Raw genomic sequence first — 17,771 nt, forward strand, 5'->3', positions numbered from 1 at the left:
ATTTACATTTAACATGCTTATTATTCTTCTATTAATTATTAATTAATCATCTTATTTCTTCTATAATCAAATCTTTGCATCATTTAATCATAACCTAATTTTAATTAAATTAATTTAATTAATTTAATTATTTTACATTTAATTAATTGATCATTATCAGTTAATTAAATTCAATTTCCCACAATTTCAATAATAATTATTGATTTTTTAAATTAACTAATCTATTCCTCTTTATTAAATTTAATTTAATTTCATCTTCATTTCACATAAATTTCAATTTCTAATTAAGTCGATACGCTTATTGTGGGAGCTTTGCTCCTCAATTTTCTTTTTTTGCACAGAAATGTTGTAAGACTAGACGGAAATATTGTAAGACTTCACAGTTTTATGATTTTTCGTTGATCTAAAAGACTCGGTTAAAAAATTTTGGAGTTTCCTTTATCACTGTTACTTTTGTAGGAAAGTTTCAAACTTTTATTTCTTCTTCAAAAGTCTCTATTTCTTCTTCTATTTAACTTAAATGTTTATGAATTAACCTATTTCTTCTCTCATTTCTAACATTGTGTAGGTTCTATTGGATTTTCTATCAACAACTTTGGTTATTTTATCTTCTGTGCATGTTCAATTTTTTTTTCTTCATATATGCAGTTATTATAATGCCATAAGTTTATATACTGGTTTGAATTGCTTGACAAGTTTATCATAATAATAAGTACATAATGAGTAGTTACAAAATGTATGCATATAGATTATAACAAGTTTATATATTCGTTTGAATTGTTTGACAAGTTTCATATAGTAATAAATGCATAGTGAGCAATTACAAAATGCATGCATATTGATTATAGAGAAGTTGAGGAAGCAAATAGAAATGGTAATACATGCATGACAAAAAATAAATATGAACAAGATTAAATCATATTAGTTTTGTTTCAATTTATATATTATTCAAATAATTTTTGATAGCCTTGATTTGATTTCCAAATATATTCATTTCTAAATAGATGTACTCATAAATCTGTGTTATTTATGAAAGATCTTAAAAGTCTATTATTTTATTATCAAATATATTGGCAATGACTCATATTTTTTTCAATAAATCTTAAAAAATAATAAAAGTTAATTTATATACACATTTTGATTTTAAAATTAAAAAATTAAATTATCTTAAATTAAAACGTGAAATGCATAAAGTAAATAGAATACAAAATTTTAAAAGATAAAAAAAGATTGCATTTGTATCTAGATTTTATATTTAGAACTATTGATTAAGAAAAAATATTGAAAGTCAATTACAATTTGAAATTATATGCATGCAAAAATATAAAATAGAATTCAAATATTTATATTGTTAAAAAATATATAAAGTTCGCATTAAGTCTAGATTTTTAGTTTTTTGGTTTTAAATTTAAGTTGGTTCATTTTAGAAAATTTAAAATATAATTTAATATAATTCTAATTTTTTAAATAATATATAAGGAAGAAGAAAAATTAAAATATATATATCCAGCACATATATATTTATATTTTTTGGATTTTGTAATTACTAAGATAAAAATAAAATGTATGAAAAAATGTAGTTTACATATCTTCAATAGATATAGACATATTTCCTTTGTAAGTAGATTTTAGTTTTAAATTTGTAGTTTAATGTTATCATTTGATTTTTTACACAAAAATAATTTCATATTTAGAAAAGTTTGTTATATACATAGATTACTTTCTATATTTTTTATAAATTCTAATACAATTGTTGTTTAGAGTATAAATATAAAATAATTTTTTTCTTATCAATATGCATGCAAAAGAATAAAATAAAGTAGAAATGTTTTTAAAAATAAATAAATATAGAAAGGTAACATTTAAGTATAGATTTCATTTTTTTAGTTTCTAATCTATGTTGATTCATTTTGAGAAACCGATATAGAACTTTGTTTAGTTTTAAAATTTGAAATGATTTAGAAACTAGAAGGAAAATTAAAATATATGTTATACAAATTTATTTCTATTTTAAAATAAAATCATTTCAATTTTTTAATTTAGTAAGTATTAAGATAAAAATTAAATGTATGCAATTAAATATTGTTTACATACCTTTAATAAATAGAGAGATTTCATTTGTATCTAGGTTTTAGTTGTAAAATTATAGTTTAATTTTATAATTTGAAATTTTTTACATTAAAAGGATTTGAAATTTAGAAATGTTTGTCATATATGTAAATTAATTTCTATTTCATTCTTATTTTCATAATTTTTAAAATTATTTATTTATTTAAAATAAATTATTTTATTTTAATTTCAACATAATACATAATATAAGCATTTATTTACCTATATTATAATAATGTATATTAAGATCATCATATTCTCACAACTTATAGAGCTATCCATTATGTAAATCCTAGCAATAACCATAATGTCAATCCTAACTATAATCATAATCCCAATTTTAACAATAATCATTTTCCCAAACCCTTAACCCTAGGCTAAACCTTAATCCAAACTTTAACCATAATGTAACTACAATGTGACCTTAACTATGGCTTAAACCTTAAACATAATCTTAATCCTAACTTAATTCAATATTGTCTAAGGATTGAAAATTGTATTCACCTGCTAAAAATATAAATCCATCTATCTTAATAAATCAACCATTAACCTAAAATTAAGCTTTATTAAATCATACTTAGAAATTGAACCCTTACTCTAAAAATAATGAGTTTTCAATATTGTCCAAAATCTTCTCCAATGAAATAAGCTTTTAACCTAACTTGAATACTTACACATAAACAAGTTAACCCTAATCTTACACTATGTAATTGATTTTAAGAAATGTTAGTGTACTATTGCATTAATCCTAAGTGATATTAAAAATTTAAGATATATTTAAATCATAATCCTAAATCTAATCTTGGCCAACTTGAAACATGTAACCTCAAACTTAACTCTAATCCTAATTAAATATTAAGTTAAATTGTAAACCTAATCTAATTATAATTCTAAATTTAACCATAATAGTTCTTTGTTTCCTTTCATTCAATTACACAAATCATTCCTATCGCTAATCATTGCACGTACATAAATGTGCAAGTGCTAGTTAATTTCATCTTTCAAATCTAATTGAAGTTTTAATTCAATTAAATCTTCTAAAATATGAAAAATTAATTTTATGAGAAATTGAAATTTAAAAATTAGAAAATCTTCATAAACTAAAAAATCTATTTTTTCTAAAAATACAAAATCAGAAATGATTCTGAAGTATCAATTTTTAATTTTTGGAAACTTTATCTCTCTAAAATTGAAAATATCTCAAATTTTATCCTTTGTCTTTTTCAATTTAAAATTGGAAACTTTCCAATTTTTCCTCCAGTCTCTTTCATCCTTGTCCATTCATCATGATTTTCCCAAATTGATCTCAACCATTTATGGATTTCCAAAAAATCTATATAAACAATTCTCATATATCTTAATTTCATAACTGACTTTCAGATTGAACCTATGTCATTTTGCTATCATTTGAAATCCTATCTTTTTATCATATTTCTTGGAGCTCGGAGTCTAAGTGCTACCAAAATCAGAGTTATGTGCACACTTCATATGACCAAAGAGAAGTAACAAAATCTTGGAGTATTTGATTGGTTTGCATATTTTATTATGTGATTCCAATTATTTAATGCTTCTTATTTTGTTGAACATTCATAGGCTCATGTTTGGTAGCTTATGTGATTTCATTATTAGATCATTTGGTGCTACTAATCCTCATTTATTGAGTGTGTAGATTGAAGCCTATACACTAACTAGTTTTTTTATAGAGGTCTAAATACAGAGGGGATTGGGGAAGTTATGTCTGAACTAAAGTACAAATCATTTTTATGAAAACCTGAGCCTCCTACTGACATCGAGTTAATCAATATTTTCCCCAAGACGCTAAAATAGCCCAGTCGCTACAAGGTAAGGTAAGTGGAGAGATAGAGGGGTACTGAGAAATGTTGTTGGTAAGAGAGACAATATTAATTAATAACAATCAAACCAGAGTACTGATCCAAGTCATAATCTAAGATTGAGGATGAAAAAAATGTTATTGTATGAGTTGTTATTCTTAGAAGAAGCACATCCAAGGCTTTTATTCTCTAATCAGTTAGAGCCACCAAAATTTAATAAGTGCTTGCGAAGTGTGACAATAGGGGGGAAAAAATGCAAGAGAAAATGCATCCTCTAGTGGCAAATAACACTTGTGATTTCCTTTCACTTCTCCTAAAGCACTAAGCTTTTAAAAATCAATAGAAATTTTGATTGACATAAGAGGAATGGTAAGAAAAGATACAAAACCAAATTGATTTCAGAAGGCATTGATCAGTACAAGGAAATTGACTAGGGTTCATAATTTTAAAATTAAAAATTTTGATGTTGAAAGAAGATTTCTTCCAATTAAAAAGAGAGAGTTGCACGGGGAAGCAGACGTCGTACCATAAGATTTGCTAATTGGGCCTCATATTAGAAGAAAGGACTTCTCAATTTTCAATTTATAGTGGCTGGTTTTGGGTTGAGGCTAGAAAATCCCCTACCAATTTAAGTGTTGTTTGTAAAAATGATTTGATTTGAACACACCTAGTAGATTTTGGGTAAGATGTAAGTCCCTAGAATAAAATGATACAGAATATCCAGATTGATGGAGGCTTTTTAGTCCCAGAAAAAATACTTTTAGCCCCTAACAAAAATATAACAATCAATAAGAATGATGAAATTAGTAAACATAAATATATTTTAAATATAAATCATTTTCAATTTTGGACTATTAAGATATTTCTTTTTTTAAAAATTAATTGTATGCCCGTACATTAATTTGCAAGGACTAATAACAATGTACAAAGCTGTCTAGAATAACAAAAAGATTAGCTCACCAACATTGATATATATATATATATATATATATATATATATATATATATATATATATATATATATATATATATATATATATATATATATATATATAGATATTCCACTAATTGTCAAAATAGAAATGTTAATACAAAATTATAGTGTACTATAAAATTTAAAAGTCAAATGTATTATTTATTGAAATAAAATAATAGAATATTAATTGTAAATGAATATACAAGTCCCTTATTCAATTAAATTATCATAAGTAAAACAATATTATTAAATTTAGTTACATGATAATAAATTTAAAAACTATGTACCAATCAAAAAATTAAAAATTAAAAACTATCAAACATAAATATAGTCCAAATTGATTTTAATAATATGTTAAACTTTTTATAAAAGTGGTTCCTACTTTTAGAATGATTTTGACTTCTGTCATACATAGAGTTCCACATCAGAATTTTTTTGGCAAAGGGCTGATAGAAATTTTGCATGGAGTATTCATTTTTTTCCTCACTATGGATCTTCTTGTTCTCTTGTATCTTGATGATGGATCATGTAGTATGATCCAAAACATTGATGGTAAAAAAACTCTACACAATCAAATCCAAAAATTACGTACTTATACTGATGAATCATGTACTATGATCCAAAACATTAATGATAAAAATACTCTACACAATCAAATCCAGAAATTACATACTTATACTGATTCTGTTTGTTCTCAACCATCTCCCAGATATATGTTAAGGCTTAAGAATTTATAAATTCCTTTCCATTTGCTAGACCCAGGAAAATGTAATATGCGGAAAAGAAAAATTTTGATCTGCTAATTTCTTACTCTCGGAAAACACGTTAAAGCACAAGCGAAAGGATTTAATTGTTGCTCAGGCACAATTTACCATGAAAAGAACATTGCAGCATGATCATGATGACATTAATACAATATTGACGGTAGTGCTAAGCACTCTGTGATTCTGCCATAAGTTTAAAGTGCATAGATAGAACTCCAACCCCAATGACACAAATGGTCTTAATTTCTAACTCTGCTTCTAAAACTAGAAAGAAAATTACTCAACCCATGGTCCACAGTCACTGTTCACAATATAAATGATTGCCAGAGAAAATTTATTTGTCCAGAAACTCTAAACTAAATGTTGGTTCTGCAATTATCACATTAATCGACTCACGGAAATGAGACCACTCTTTTTTCAATTGCTCGTCGCAGATCACATCTGACAAACACGTAAGGCCATTAACCATTCTAGGAAGTTTCTTGATTGTTTTGCAGTCACCCATGTTGAGAATTTTGAGTCTCTCCAACTTATTGAAGTCACGTGGAAGAGCCTCCAAGCCTTGACAAGGAAATGTAAATTTCCAAGTTCATAAATTGAGGCTGGCAGTTCTTTGAGATTCAGACAAGCAACTAAGCTTAGCACTTGAAGAGATCCTGCAAGCTTCCCCAGATTCTCAGGAATCTTGCGAAGTTGATGGCAATTTGTTATAGACAGTGTTTTCAGTAAAGTGAAATTGCAAATACCAACAGGAAATTCCTCAATATCCTCACAGCAGTCAATATTAATCTCTTCAAGTTTAAGCAGCTTTGAGCACACTTCAATGTCCAATCGTCCCTTATCAGTGCTGTAGAGACTCAGTGAGAGCTTCCTGAGATATTCTAAATATTGAAAATAATCTAGATCAGGGACAATCAATTTTTCAAGCCGAAGGCTCTTCAGTTGAACCAACGAACTAAAGGTTGACATGCCGTCAATTTTAGCCCTACAGGATTTCTGGTTGATTATGATAAGAATTTTCAACCGAGACATTTCCTACACAAATGGTGGAAGGAAATATTCATTTCCATCAAATATCAATACAAGGGCACGGGCCTCCGAAAACTCCAATTGAGGCCATTTATTCTCTTTCATTGGACCTGCAAAAGTATTCAAAACCTTTTAAAGAAGGAATATATATATATTTTGATGGGCCTTACTCATTTTCTTGAAGCCTGATAATTGTGAATATGAATAAACCAATTTAAAGCAATCAACCTGTGCGAATGGCAATAATCTCAACGGCTTTTATATCTTCCCAGCAAGAGAATGGAGATAATCTCAACCTTTTGCGTATCTTGTCATTTTGGTTGTCCGTAGATTCTGCACAATAAATAGCCAAACGCTACAACATATCATGTTGAACTGCATATATCTCACAATTGCTGGGAAAGCAAGAGTAAAGATGCATTCAATCTTCAGTAAAACGAAGTTTTCAAATTGAAGTAGCAACATTTCAATGGTTACAAATTTTGAGTTGAAGTAAAATGATTACATGTCCAAACTCCATTTAGATCATGCTGGAAGAAATGGGAGATTTACTCTTTCGGCTTGTTAATTTTACATATTGTGGCTTGATGATCACTATCTATATCTTTCTGCTACATATTTCAACACAATTTCAACAAAAGAATCTAAAAGAAGACACTCACCTTGAATTATGAATTAGCTGTACCAAATTCAAGAGCCCTCTTTTTTCGAGATCAACAAGAATCATCGACGCATGCTCTGGGCTTAAGTTGTGAACATGAATCCAAATATCAAACAAAGCATCAAGAGGGACTTTTTTAACTTTAGGAAACAATATCAGGTCCAAAAAGCATTTTTTTGTATCATTGTCTAGATCTTCTATGCTCAGTGCTAGGCACTTGAGAACATCCTCTTCATACGATCTAATATTGATTCGTGTTCCTTGTGAAAGGTGCCTTTTGGCGTATTCCCAATATGCATTTTCACTGTATTTATGTAAATAACGTCCAATCACCTCCAATACAAGTGGTAATCCTAGACATTCTTTTGCTACCTATTAGTACAGACTAGTTAGCCCCAATATAATCTCAAAGGGTGGCCTTCAGATCTACACATATTGAACTAAATGAACCATGCTTCTTAAATTGCAAACACGAAATGGATAGCAGATCTACACAATATCAGCTAGCAAAATATAATGTCGTATTATGGAAAATTTTGCAGACTTCAGGTTCACTAAAATCAGTAAATGAGACGTAGATAGACATAGGTATACCTCTTTGACTAGTTGCTTGTTGAACCATCCATCTGGAATGCTTTCTTGTCCAAAGGCCCAATAACAAAAGAGGGATAGAGCATCTTCCTCTCCAAGCGAAGACATATAATGAGTGCTATCAAGGTGTATGGAATTGACACTGTCCCTGACTGTAACAACAATCTTGCATCCCTCTGCTTCAAACAACAATTCTTCGAGATTAACATTTGGCCCCACATCATCTAATATGACTAGAATATTTTCTCGCTTAAGCCTGAGTATTTCCTGAAGAGCCTCATGAATGCTCTCACTCTGAGAATCAGGCAACGGTTGATCCCCAGTAATCATTTTCCATATGTTCTCAAGAATCGTCTTGTTATCTGGTAGCTGTGAAACTGTTTGCAAAATTATCTTGTCTCCAAAACGTTCTGAGAAGAAGAATGGAGAATGTAAGGTCAAGGAAATCAGAAAAGAACGCAAGGGTTATTTCCAATAGATAGACAAGTATAAGTAAGGTCTCATTAGTAATTAATTAACAAACATAAATAAGTTTATTTGCTAAATTGCTAATTCATTGAGTCTGTATCGTATTTGTGTTGTTTTTCTTCTCCTACTAAGGGCAGTTTTTTCTGCGATGTGGTGGCCAATAAATTGCAAGGGTTGAGTGTGAAAAATCAAACTATTGCAGTCACTGATTATTAATCTCCTATCACAAATGATTATTAAACTGCTGAAAATAAATTCCCAGCTAATATCGAAAAATAACACAACTGCAACTTCACTTAAAATACGGAAAGAAATGCGCAACAGAATCAACACAATATTTTCGGACAAATTGTCCCTGGAAAAACCCCTAAGGGAAAACCAGTTCTACAGATGAGAAATTATATTAAACTTTAGCAAATCAAGAGATACAAAATTCCTTGCCTCACACTGGCAGAACTCCGACAACCTCCTAATTTCTCCCGCTGATATTTCTCACTGCTATCCCTGCGCTAACACTGCGCTCTTGCTAACACTGCAAGACTGTTTGCTAACACTGCAAACTCCTTCTCCAAAATTCTTCTTCCTTGTGTCCTTGCTAACACTGCAAGACTGTTTGCTAATACTGCAAACTGCTTCACCAAAGCTTCTCGTTGTGCCCTTGCTAACACTGCAAACTGCTTCACGAAAGCTTCTCCCTTGTGCCCTTGCTAACACTGCAAGACTGTTTGCTAACACTGCAAACTGCTTCACGAAAGCTTCTCCCTTGCTAATACTGCAAGACTGTTTGCTAACACTGCAAACTGCTTCTCCAAAAGCTTCCTGCCTTGCTCTCCAAATGCCCCCTAGACCCCTTTTTATACTACTCTCGTTGGTAAACCAACGATCGAGATTAAATCAAACCAACGGCTAAGATTAAGACAACTCAACAGCCAATAATAGAATTGGTTGCAAGGTGTCCAAAAGGGAATCTCTAAAATTAGTAAATAATAACCATTTACTAATTTTTGGCAAGTGGACAAATAGCTGTCCAAACCACCCATAAATACAACCGCTATTCATAGATAAGGACGAACAGCTGTCCAAGCTACCCATAAATAGTGCTGCTATTTCTGGGTCAGAAATAACAGCTATCCAACTAACAATAATTAACACTCCCTCTTAGCGAGGAAGCTATTCTGCATGACACCCATCTTATCTCTGAAGAAGATAAATTTGGCCTTTCCCAAAGCCTTCGTCAGAATGTCTGCTACCTGCTCATCTGTAGGTATGTATTGTAGTCGAACAACTTTCTTCAATCTGCACACGTGGGTCTCTTTGCTGTGTGCTACAAAGCCTTCTGGTTGTTCTATGTATACCTCCTCCTTCAACTCACCATTGAGGAATGCTGTGTTGACATCCATTTGATGGATCTGCCATCCCATCTGTGCTGCAAGTGAGATTACAGCTCGTATAGAAGTATACCTTGCAACTGGAGCAAATGTCTCCTCATAGTCTATTCCCTCCTTCTGAGAGAACCCCTTTGCCACAAACCTAGCCTTGTATTTCTCAATGCTACCATCTGCACCGTGCTTTATCTTATAGATCCAGCGTGATCCAACTACAGCCCTATCTGTTGGTCTAGGTACTACCTCCCACACATCATTCTGCATTATTGAAGAATATTCCTCAACCATAGCATCTCGCCATACCTGATGTTCTGCAGCTTCCTGATAGCTAGAAGGCTCACTATCTACCAACTGACTAACTAATGCCACATAGTCATTGAACTTGGCTGGTTGTCTTCGCTGTCTAGTACTCTTCCTAGGAGCTCCCACAAACTCCTGACTATCCCTTTGTGTATCTGGAACCACATGGTTCCTGCTGCCAACTGTAGAGGATGAAATGTCAACCTCTAAATCTTCCAAATGCATTTCCTGTTGCACCTGTTGCTCCATACTCTGTGAATCTTCACTAACTGAGTCTACACTCGTACTGGTAACTGTACTTGAGCTTTGATGCCCTTGACTTGGTCTTGGAGCTTCTGTTGGCTGCTCACTCTGATCATCTGCTGGCAAATCTCTGGATCTCTTGAATGCCTTGTCCTCCAAGAACTTGACATCCCGTCTGACAATAACTCTTTTAGTCCCCGAAATGAAAACCCTGTATGCCTTTGAGGTCTCACTATACCCAACAAAGTACCCCCTCTCTGCAGTCTGATCTAACTTTGTACGTGTATCTCCAGGAATATGACAATATGCCAAACTCCCGAATATCCTGAAGTGACTAACATCTGGCTTCTTCCCTGTGAAAGCCTCCTCTGGTGTCATCTTCCCTAACACCTTGTGTGGAACTCTATTCTGAATGTAGACTGCTGTATTACACGCCTCTGCCCATAAGTAACGGGGCATGTCCTGGTCATGTAGCATAGCTCTTGCTGCCTCCGATATAGAACAGTTCTTCCTCTCAGCAACTCCATTCTGCTGTGGATTGTAAGGAACAGTCCATTCTCCCTTGATTCCTTCTCTGGTGCAAAACTCCTGGAAGACATTTCCTTTGTACTCACCTCCATTGTCTGACCGAAGAACCTTTATCTTCTTTCCTGTCGAGTTCTCCACAAGAGCCTTGAACTCTTGGAATTGACTGAAAACCTCATCTTTAGTCTTCAAGAAGTATATCCAGGTCTTTCTAGAGAAGTCATCAATAAAAGTAACATAGTACTCATATCCTCTGAGAGATTTCGTTGACATTGGTCCACAAACATCTGAATGTACTAGATCAAGAACACCCTTAGATCTGGTGTCACTCCTTGGAAAAGATGCTTTCGCAAACTTCCCCAACACACATTCCTTACATACATCATCATGCTCTGTGCTCACCTCTGGAACACCTGTCACGGTCTCACGAAGCAATCTAAGTGCTCCATGATGAATATGGCCCAACCTCCTATGCCATAGCTCTCCAAGATCTCTAGGATTATTGTTGCTCATAAGTGCCTTAGGAGTATCAAACTGCAATCTATAAAGGCAACCACTCCTAACTCCAATAGTTATGGGTGATTTCCAATCCTTGTGCTTAATCAACACATGTGTCCCTCTAAAGAGTACATTATACCCCCTATCCTGAAGAACAGATACAGAAATCAAATTCATACCTAAGCCTGACACATATAACACATCATGAAGAGGAATTATCTTTCCATTCTCCCTCTGAAACTGAACAGTCCCTTTCTCAACAGGGTTGAGTTTGGACAAGTTTCCCATAGAAATCTGGATGTTGGTGTCCTCCTCCTTGTAACTGGAGAAGTACTCTCTAACTCCTGTCATATGAAATGACGCCCCACTATCTATATACCAAACACACTGTGAGGTTGAGCTAACCATACAAGCTATAAGTGCAAACTCATCTTCCATTCTCCTGGAGAGTTCTTCTGCACTTGCTGAAGCTGCCACCTGCTTCTTACCCTTTTTCTTCTCTGGGCAATCACTGACATAGTGGCCAAACTCGTGACATCCAAAGCACTTGACCTTAGAAAGGTCCTTCTTCTTCTTTTCACTTTGTGAATTTGATCCTTTGCTAGATCCCTTCTTTGCTTTCCCTTTACCCGCTAGGGCAACGTTCTCTTGTTCCACCTCATTTTTCTGACTCTTGTTGGCCCCATTGACAAGACTTAGTCTAAACTCCTCCTGAGTGAAATCAGTCCATAGTCGATCCCAACTCGGTAAAGTATCTCGTCCACTGACAACTTGAACAAAGACACTCCATTGTTTAGTAAACCCATTTAGGGCTATTCTCACTAGCTCATCATCACTAGGGGTATCTCCAACAGCTGCTAACTCATCCTTGACAAGTCTGAGCCTGGTGAGGTAACTTGTGACATCTTCTCCCTGATTCATCCGGGTATTCTTTAGCTTCTCTCTGAGAATCAACTTCCTGTTAGTGGTAGCATTCTGGTACAGATTTAGAATCGCGTCCCACATCTTCTTTGCTATATCTAGCTCCGAGATATGTGGAACAATATGATCCTTGACACCATCAAGGATAATCCTCCTCGCTTTGGCATCGTCCTTCCTATATGCTGCAAGCTGTGTTGCATCCATTGGTACAGGTACACCACTGGTAGCATAATCCTTGATACCATTCTCTTCCAACAATAAAGAAATTCTGGCCTTCCAGACACCAAAATTTGAGGCACCATCCAATCTATCCTGATCTCTCAAACCAGCTGAAGCCATCTCAAGGGTTTAAAGCAATAATAAATCTAAAGAGATCAAAATTTCTTTCCTACGGCAAAACTCTTCTACCCTTAACAATGCTCTGATACCATGTGAAAAATCAAACTATTGCAGTCACTGATTATTAATCTCCTATCACAAATGATTATTAAACTGCTGAAAATAAATTCCCAGCTAATATCGAAAAATAACACAACTGCAACTTCACTTAAAATACGGAAAGAAATGCGCAACAGAATCAACACAATATTTTCGGACAAATTGTCCCTGGAAAAACCCCTAAGGGAAAACCAGTTCTACAGATGAGAAATTATATTAAACTTCAGCAAATCAAGAGATACAAAATTTCTTGCCTCACACTGGCAGAACTCCGACAACCTCCTAATTTCTCCCGCTGATATTTCTCACTGCTATCCCTGCGCTAACACTGCGCCCTTGCTAACACTGCAAGACTGTTTGCTAACACTGCAAACTCCTTCTCCAAAACGCTTCTTCCTTGTGTCCTTGCTAACACTGCAAGACTGTTTGCTAACACTGCAAACTGCTTCACCAAAGCTTCTCGTTGTGCCCTTGCTAACACTGCAAGACTGTTTGCTAACACTGCAAACTGCTTCACGAAAGCTTCTCCCTTGCTAATACTGCAAGACTGTTTGCTAACACTGCAAACTGCTTCTCCAAAAGCTTCCTGCCTTGCTCTCCAAATGCCCCCTAGACCCCTTTTTATACTACTCTCGTTGGTAAACCAACGACCGAGATTAAATCAAACCAACGGCTAAGATTAAGACAACTCAACAGCCAATAATAGAATTGGTTGCAAGGTGTCCAAAAGGGAATCTCTAAAATTAGTAAATAATAACCATTTACTAATTTTTGGCAAGTGGACAAACAGCTGTCCAAACCACCCATAAATACAACCGCTATTCATAGATAAGGACGAACAGCTGTCCAAGCTACCCATAAATAGTGCTGCTATTTCCGGGTCAGAAATAACAGCTGTCCAACTAACAATAATTAACATTGAGCACATATGCAGATTCATAATCACTGCAGCAATATATGAATTCTTTCAACTCTCCCATTACTGCTGTCGTTAGAATGCATTGGGAAGTAAGTTAGGATCAAGATATTGAAATTTGACTTCTTTATTGAGAGGTTGACGGGCAAGTCTAACCACGATACGGTGATGTTACCAATATACACAAGTGTGAACACAAAGAGCATACTACAGTAAGTGAGATCAGGTCTTATATTCTAGTCTTCCTAGAAGTTTAACGCAGGATTGTAGCCAGGCTAAAAATCCCCACGCAACTTTGCCAACCAGACTAGAAGCTCTAAACCCACCACTTCCTCATTGGAAACATTTTCTAACTTGTCATTTTGATATCAGAGGACAAGCCCACTTCCCAGTGAAAATAAAAGCTATCCTAAGCATAAGTATTCCGCATATTGGCCACTTGACCTGATAGTAAGGTCTTGATAGATCAGGGGCTTGAATGGATGGATCAAAGATGAGAACTGGAGGACAAATGTCTTCACAGGAGTGGCCAAACAGGATAGCTTAAGAGGAAGAGGAGAGCAGAGCAGAGAAGAGTACAGATTAAGGGGAAGAAGAGAGGACTACAGCAAGTAAAGCAAGATGATGAATAAATGCTCTTCATATGCGTAAAAGAGGAGAGGAGGGGGTTATTGAAGGGAAGAGAGGAGATATGAATGGCCGTTAAGCTCTTTGAGAAGAAGGAGAGGAAGAGGATATATTGAGAAGATGGGGGAGAAGATTGCATTGACATAAGCTTACCTAAGTGCGATTGAACACATACAGTTCCTGCATCCGATTGCTAAAGTGACGCACATTTTACCTAGCAGCGAAATAGGTTGCCCAGCACTTGGGCGAATATAGGCCAGCATTAAAATAGCCTCCTCTTCTCAGATCTAATTCCTATCAAAGCCCAGACAATACGAAAACAAGTATTTAACAAAATTCCTTGATTCAGCACGAATTTTTGTGTGGGTGTGTGTAAATGGTTAACTTATGGTTTCAGCATCCCTCCTCAGAGCAACTCCCAAAAAATGCATTTTACGAGATTACTTGATTCAAAGAGTAAATATATGGTCTACTTACGTTGGACATCAGAATCCCTGCAGAGAGCAGCAACCAAGGTTGTTTTGCCCCTGCCCCCAATTCCCATCACTCCGATCTTATTGAAATTAACTTCAAATAACCGCCTTTTCAAATCCCCTACTTGATTCTCCAAACCCACGCTATGTTTGGGTAGTTTTGGAATGTATGAGTTTGCAAATGAAGATGAGGGTTGCAAGCATAACAACCCCTCGCTCACTCATTGTCCCAATTTTTGACAGCCTGAGAGAAGGGTATCGACACCCGCATCAACAGGCCTACAGAGAAGCGCTCTAACAACCTCTCCAGCAGCTCCTTGAACAAGCGCGAGAACAATGGCAGAAACCATTTTGTTAGCGTATCGAGGGTGATTAGGGCAGCCACTTATTTATCAATGACTCCTGAGAGTGAAGTGGAAATGGCGGGATATCGAAGCTGAGAGGAAACTTCTTGCAGTGTTGATTCCACGCTGAATTGTACGCATTTAGCGAGCAAGCAAACAAATTGAACGCGGGATGTTGGAAGCAGAGTGGAAATTTCTCGCACACTTTTTCCATGATGAATTGTATGCATTTAGCGAGTGAACGAACAAATTTTCCACATATGAGACCCTTCTTCCTGCCTTTACCTCTCTTCGGTTCACTGTCTAGGAAAACCCGGAGTCTTTCAAGAAAATTAGAAAAATTAAAGTTTTCAAAATAGTACAAGAGAGGGAGAGTCAGTCAACCATTTTTGTAATTATTAGTTCCGACCTTTTACAAAAACGAATGGAATCATGAGGTTCTATATTAGCTAAAAGATAAATTAATGTTTGCTTTTTTTTTTGAAATTAAAAAATATAATATTTTGAAAATTGTATTGGCTTATTATAAAAAAGAAAATGAAAAAATTCAATTTCTTCCAACAAAAATATAAATATTTTCTAACAACTCTATTAATGAATGCATTAATTATAACTTAATCTTTTTCACATTTGTAATAAGTAGATTAACTTCTTTTTTTAAACAATATTTTTATCTTCCACCTCACAAATGAATGTCTAATCAATATTAATTATTCCTAACTATTTTCTTACCAAGTTCAAATATAGTATTAAATGTTTTATATTTCTTATTTATTATTAGTTTTACATTGATGTTTATTTTTGTATTTTGTAAAATGTTATTCAAATATAGATATTTTAATCAAATAAAGAATTAAATGTTTTATATTTCTTATTTAAATACACTTATTATTCAAGATACTTTATGAAGAATAAGTCATATGAATTTACAAAATTAAATATTTTTAAGTTATATAATTTAGATATTTTAATCAAATATAGAGTTAAATGTTTTATATTTCTTATTTTAAATATATTTATTATTAGTTTTACATTGATGTTTATTTTTATAATTTGTAAAATGTTATTTCTTTAAGTTTACACTATATTTTATTAGTTATCTTACAAGTTCAAATATAGAGTTAAATGTTATATATATATATATATATATAATTAGTTTTACATTGATGTAGTGTGTTATATACATATACATATACATATGTACATACATACATATTTAAATTAGTGTATGTATGGTTAGATGGATTTTAGGAAGACAACTCATGTTTCATAAATTAAAAGTCAACAAATTAAATAAATAAAATAGAAAGAAGAGGCTCTATTCTAAAGAAAAACTTTCAAATTAAACAATATGAGCACACAAAAGTCCTACCTCTAGAGCAAGGAGATGAAAATGGATAGGATGATTGAGAATATGTGCATTTGAATGCCTATTAACAATCTACTCTTCTATGGATAAAAGTAGTGTGATGAGAGGATCATATATTTTCTATCTGGAAATTTTGAATTAGAATTGTACAAAATTCCTTTTGAAAACATTACCGTGAAATTCAAATCCTTATAAAGGTGACACCATTGATTAATTGTTATAAAATAACTAAATTAGTTTCTTTTCATGAAATAGAGATATGTAAATCAATGTTTATAATTGATTCTTTTTCATGTACACATCATTTCAACTAAGGTGTTGTAAGGAACATCTCCCAATGTAATTAATGCATGCAAATTGATTGACCTTCAACACCTCTTTTCTTTTTTTTTGAAATGCAAGAGAAAAATTATATTAGTTCATAAACTATCAATTTTATCAAAAGCAAATGAAGGGTAAGAATACTTTAAAAATATCAATTTTATCAAAAGCTACTAAGGTGTAACAACTCTACGAGAAATAAGAAACAATCTAAAACAAAGTCATATGAGAACACAAGTCAGTCAACACGAGTCAGTCAACCATAAAAACATGAAGGCAGGAACTTTGGTGCATGCACCCCTTGTTAATTAATTAAAAATTCAAAGTTAGAATCGAATCATAATTATCATAAATATGACATTTTGAGAACCACAATGGTTTAGTGGGTATAATTATAAACCAATTTAATCCAATGAAACATTTACACATATATAGGCCAATAACGATAAAAATATTTTTATTTTTCCAATCACATAAGACCTTGTGATTATGACCTCCTTAATTTAAATAAATATGTATTTTTTAAAAATAAATTTGAATATTACTTAAATTTGTATTAGTTTGAAAGTTTTAACTGCCACATCATTTTGATCAATTTTTATTTAATTTCGAATGGATGTATAATTTAAATTAAATTAGTTAATCAACTATCACACCAAAGATCATTATTTTTACAATTAAAAAAATCATTATTTTTAGTTAAAGTCAATTTAAAGTATTAAAATGTAAATGTCAGCTAACATGAAAATGAAGAAATGTGGCATCTCATTGTCTTTAATTATAATGTGCATTAAATTGTAATGTGTGTTCTCTCTTTGGCTACACATTTTACATATTGTTCGTTGAATTGGGGATGTGTTTGACAAGCAACATGGCTTTGTGCATGCAATGGACAGGTGGAAGAGAATTGAACAAATTGGGAAGAATCCTAATTTTAACTGAAATAGATTATAAGCCATCATTTGATTTTTATTACTTAGA

The 17,771-nt window shown here is 32.9% G+C and overlaps 1 pseudogene; it reads right to left on the reverse strand.

Annotated features, from left to right (window-relative positions):
- Window positions 1-6,015: 6,015 nt before the first annotated feature.
- LOC149555862 (putative disease resistance protein At4g33300) lies at window positions 6,016-15,106 on the reverse strand (annotated as a pseudogene).
- Window positions 15,107-17,771: the final 2,665 nt, after the last annotated feature.

The sequence above is a fragment of the Cupressus sempervirens genome, chromosome 5 (assembly GCF_028749045.1).
Source record: "Cupressus sempervirens isolate cs-2001-9-10 chromosome 5, ASM2874904v1, whole genome shotgun sequence".
NCBI classification, from domain to species: Eukaryota; Viridiplantae; Streptophyta; class Pinopsida; order Cupressales; family Cupressaceae; genus Cupressus; species Cupressus sempervirens.